The following is a 6,000-nucleotide window of genomic DNA, read 5'->3' on the forward strand; positions in this document are numbered from 1 at the left end:
GTCCATCCGTCTGTAGACACAATGGTTTCCGGGCTCTAAAGCATTATCCTTTCCACCTACCGTCACCATATCATATATATGGACTACCCATGGGATGAAGATGTTTCCTATCGATTTTGGGGTCCAAAGGTCAAGCACACTGGACATTGAAGTAGCAATATGGTTTCCGGGCTCTAAAGCGTTATCCTTTCCACCTACCGTCACCATATCATACATATGGACTACCCATGGGATGAAGATGTTCCCTATCGATTTTGGGGTCAAAAAGTCAAAGGTCAAGCGCACTGGACATTGAAGTAGCAATATGGTTTCCTGGCTCTAAAGCGTTATCCTTTCCACCTACAGTCACCATATCATACATATGGACTACCCATTGGATGAAGATGTTCCCTATCGATTTTGGGGTCAAAAGGTCAAACGTCATGCGCACTGGACATCGAAGTAGCAACACTCAGAAAAGAGGTAGTTTATACCTATTACCAACACCCTTTGGGAGATTGGGTTAAGCGGGGGGTATTCTTAGTGAGCATTGCTCACAGTACCTCTTGTTAAAAATTGTGAAATTCGTGGCCCCTGGATCAGGGGTTCTGGTGCTAGGGTGGGGCTCTATAAGTCATATAGTGAAAATGCATTATTTCTTTGAAAATCTTCTTCTCTGTCCTTGGGTATTAAGTAGACAAACCAATAGCATGGTTATGATGAGCAAGGATGCCTCTTTCAAAATTGTGAAATTCATGGCCCCTGGGTCAGGGGTTCTGGTATTAGGGTGGGGCCCTATTGATCATATAGTGAAAATGCATTTTATTTCTTTGAAAATCTTCTCCTCTGCTGCTGGGTATTAAGTAGACAAACTAATAGTATGATAATGATGATCAAGGATGCTTCTTTCAAAACTGAAATTTATGGCCCCTGGGTCAGGGGTTCTGGTGCAAAGGCTGGGCTGACCACATAGCTATTCAATGTTTCTTCCATCCAAAAGTAAGATTTTTATATTTAAACACAAACCTAATTCAAACATTGGAAGGTTGTTACATGATACTCAGGTGACCTATAAGGCCCCTGGGCCTCTTGTTGAGATATATAATGTATTTTTCACATGTTTTTGTAAATGTGAAAGTTGACCCCGTTCTAGATACACAGCTGTATATAGTGTTTATGTAATGATTCACACAGCACGTCTTCACGGTAATTCCGATCTAATTCGATGAAAACGAACCATAGTTAAAATACTAATAAAGTATATATTAAATGATATATGCCAAGAGTTAAAACGTTGATGAATTATATTATATATATCGGAGTTAAAGAAATTGGTTCAATGGTTTTTTTTAAAAATGATCCATTTTTACGTTATACATTGAAAATGCAACACATTTAAAGTTGACAATCAAACATTGTACCTTCTTAATACATAAGAGCAATACTTTAGCATTTTAAATTTCGGTTTATATTTACAAACAAATTATTAAAATGTTAATTTTATAATTTAAAGCATCCCAATTTTGCAGACATGAATTCATAATTTACATTTGACCTAAAGAATACTTGAAATGTGATATATAACATAAACTTAGATAGATAACCGTACATTTTCAAAACTTTGTAAACAATAACATACGGATCTTTGTTTACACAACAAATAATAAACTCTTTATAATGCGCGTTTGATATAATATATAACCTTTGATTTTTGTGACACATTTGAAACACATTTTAGACAATAGCTTTTTATCATGAAAAGTGGGAAAAAATTGGAGGAAAGTCGTGAATCAGTCCCTTTAAGACATTGATGAATTATATAATATTTGTCCATGAATGAGTAACCGTAAGCTTTTCTGCTTTGTACGGCGTGTGTCTGGATGTGAATGTATTTCTAGTAAAATATCTATCACATTCTCCGCTTTGTTTGTATGGTGTTTTACTTTCCAAACGATATTTTTTCAATGACATAGAGACGTCACCAGCTTTAGATGGGATGCCTCAAAATTTGACCTAGGCATGACTGTCAAGGCTGAAAAGGTGAGGATTCGTTTTCTTGGCAAAGCCTAATACAACCCGGGACCTTGGATTCAAGGCCATATCCAAACGAATCTTGACTGCTCAGGCACTTGGCAAAGGAACAGTTGAATGTAAAACTTATACGGTACCAATTTTGATGCACCAGATGCGCATTTCGACAAATAATGTCTCTTCAGTGATGCTCAACCGAAATGTTTGAAATCCGAATTTTAGAGCTATTTTAGGGGAAAACTGTGTGCCAAAAAGTGGAGTCAAATTCGTCTAAGGATAAGAGCTATGTGTGAGGGAGATAATCCTATGAGTTACCGTACCTATACTGGATTCTTAAACTACATAAAAACACTTACAAACAAAGATACATTGCTGGATCCAGTAAGTGCTCTACGAAGCCCCTATCTTTGCTCCTCAAGAAAATATTAACAGCTGTGAAGGAGAAACTTCAAACTTACTGTGCGACTACATATGCCAGAAGTGGTGTTAATCAATGTGGATTCTAAAAAATTCTAAAAAACTCTTAGTAAACTTGAAATCGCAAAACTTTTCCCAAATCAATAACATCAAAACCTATGACTTTTCAACACATTACACGACCATTCCTCACGATAAATTATAGACTAGACTTTTTGACATCATAGACAGTTGCTTCTTCAACAAAAATGGAAAATGTAAATATTCATATCTAGTGATCAGTCATCCAAAAAATTACTTTGTTAAACACCAATCTGATTCCACGCACAAGTACTCTGAAATTGAAATTTAAAAAAATATGCTAGAGTTTCTCATTGACAATATCGTCGTGGTCTTTGGTGATCAGGTCTTTCAACAGGCTGTTGGAATTCGCATGAGCACGAATTGTGCTCCTTTGTTAACTGACCTGTTTCGAAATTCATATGAAGCAGAATTTATTCAAAAACTCCTACGTGGGAAGAAAAAACATCTTGCTGTGGCCTTCAATTCGACATTTAGATATATCGACGACGTTTTGTCTATTAACAATAATAACTTTCATTCATATGTCGATTCGATGTATCCCTGTGAGCTCGTAATAAAAGACACCACAAAGTAGTCCACTTCTGCTTCATACGTAGATATTTTATTGAAAGTAGACATTAATGGCAAACTGACAACTCAACTGTATGACAAACGGGATGATTTCAGGTTCTCCATCGTCTACTTCCCATATTTATGTAACAATATTCCATTATCACCTGTATATGGTGTTTATATTTCCCAACTGATTCGATACGCAAGAGATTGTTCTGCGTATGATCAATTTTTAAATCGAGGCAAGCTACTGACAAACAAGTTGATGGTACAGGGGTTTCAATGGTCTCGGTTGAAGTCAGCATTTCGCAAATTCTATGGTCGTTATAACGATCTAGTTAGTCAATACGAACGACCTATCATTGGGTCAAATGTTGTCTGACGTGTTTCATACCAATTGTTAGGCCGTTCTTGGCACACTGATTTTGAAAGATAACTCTGTTTACCTGATCAGGATATAGGGTTCATGGCGGGTTTGACCGGTCGACAGGGGATGCTTACTCCTCCTAGGCACCTGATCCTATCTCTAGTGTCAAGGGGTCCTTGTTTGCCTAACTATTTTTATATTGCTTATAGGAGTTATAAGATTGATCACGCGGCGTCGGGATCGAGAATCCAATCTGGATATGCAGCTGGCTAAAGGTATCACACCGGTAATTGTCCAATCAAAATGAACTTAGTCAATTGTAGTTCCATATATTTAAAGAAATATTTTTTTTCCTTGCGCGATTTTTCTCATTTCCTCTTCTTCTTTTCTCTTAATTTTTGTACCCCTGATTAGGAAATTTTGTGTAATTTGTAGAAATAATCAAGTGTATACAAAGGAACTATTTGCTGTTGGTAGCTGAGGCTACTTCCTGAGGTGCACTCCGGCTGTTTACACACATGTGAAAAACACGTGGATTTGAGGGTAGTCTTGTTTGCGGGTAATTTTTTTTCGAAAATGCCGCGTAGGGTGTTGTTTTTCTGGTGTCGGCAGACGAGATAGGTAACATAGAACGTGTCTGACTGCGTTATTCGGCATCAATTTTGTAAACTGATTTTTAATGATTTTTTCCCCTCTATAGTAATATATAGTGAAAATAATTACCGGTGTGATACCTAAACAAGCGCTGTAACCACTCGACTGCCATGACCGATTCATCAAAATGTTGATATCGTATTTTACATTTGATCCCTGATATTGGATAGAGAACACCAATGTTTCCGAGTATTCTCGCTAATAGCCATAAATAAATTACTTTTTGTCAGATTTTAATGATAATCAGTATGCAGACATCTCCAATACATTTAGAGAACAATACAAGTGTTGGTTTGATACTCCCATCACCATTAGGACTGGTCACTCATGAAAAGCAAGGTAACTGATGGAGTTGTCCATGGATCTTTATTTGGCTATCTTATCATTTCAAAAATTTAGTCATTTTCTGTATTTTTATGAATTATGAATTGAAAATAATCCTTCAATGAAATTTTTAAAAAGTAAAATGCCAATCCTCTAAAGAGGGGAATAATTAAGGAATTGAAGAATACATGTAATTTAAAATCTTCTTTTTTTTACACTGAATATTCGGTTTGGTTCAAGTTATTAATTCTTTGCTCACGTGTATGGGGTCGTGATGGAGGGGTTTCAATTTAGATTTATTTAGTATGTGACATCATAGAGACTCGGGCGAGCGTTGTGGCCCTTGGATATCATTTTCTTGTATTGAGTAGTATTATTTAAAAGAGAAGGAAGTGATTCAGACAATTTTATTTTGTACACACAAGGAAATGTATTTCTTCTTCTACTTCTCTATTAATGAAAGTTTTCCTGTCACACATTTTTTTAAAACAAATTTAAATTCTATTTTTTATGTTAAACTAATGATTATTTTATCCTTGCAAACAATTGGGCATTTTATATAACAAGTGTGGTCTTAATTTCACTTGCATGTACATGTGTGTATTTAATTTGTTGGTATGCCCAAATACTTCCTTTTCGTGCCAAGATATTAATAGAAATGCATATCATTATGATAAATAATGAAGTAGCATCCTGTGTCATATTCAACTGAACACTACACTATATCCGAAGAATGGGGCCAGTATCTCTAATCATCTTTGGTTCATTTAAGGAATCCCTCAAGCAACTTTTGAATAGAAAATGAACCAATAAAATTTCCCGATACAAATACGTTACAATAATCATTTTCAAGGTATGGTCTGTTTATGCTTAATCGTCGTTTCATTGTTTTGTTCGTGTTAGTCCTAATGAAAATGGACACTAAATTAATTACTGAACATTCCTTGGGTCCGTGGGATGACACTTTCGGTAGCTCATCATTACACCTCTAAGGTCAAATTAAGAATGAGCATCATTCCTGTCATCGGGAAATGACTCGCGTCCATTGCCCGTCTGTCTGTCTGTCTGTCCGGTTCCAAAAAACATTTATTGCTTTCAGCAATGTGTTCACAAATTTGTTTGCAATCAAAGAAAATAAGAGCAATTATTTATGCAGCCTGAGTAGCTTATCTAGATTATCATAAGAAATATTATCATGTGTATTTGTCAAAATGGCAATGTTCATTTCGCCTTAATACTGAATGCGGAAATCTGAAAGTGAGCTAATATAGATGAAACAACTTTTGGCGGAACCATTGTCTGTGCACAAAAATAATATTAAGCAAGAATATCCCTAGATATACACATGTATAATGTTTAAGCTAACTATAGATTACTTCTATGTTGTAATATGCGTGCGCTTCTTATAAATATCACAATGCAGAACAGAAATGGGTTTTAGATTGTAATGCATCAGAAAATGGTGTACTTTTAATTTATTTACAAACAGTATTTTTTCGACTACAAGTTGTCTAGAAGCCAATGTACCACGAAATAGTATTCTTGCATTAGCAAGATTTATTTCTATCATGACTTGTTCAGCTTTAAGTGAT

This window comes from Ostrea edulis, chromosome 6 (genome assembly GCF_947568905.1).
Source record: "Ostrea edulis chromosome 6, xbOstEdul1.1, whole genome shotgun sequence".
Classification (NCBI taxonomy): Eukaryota; Metazoa; Mollusca; class Bivalvia; order Ostreida; family Ostreidae; genus Ostrea; species Ostrea edulis.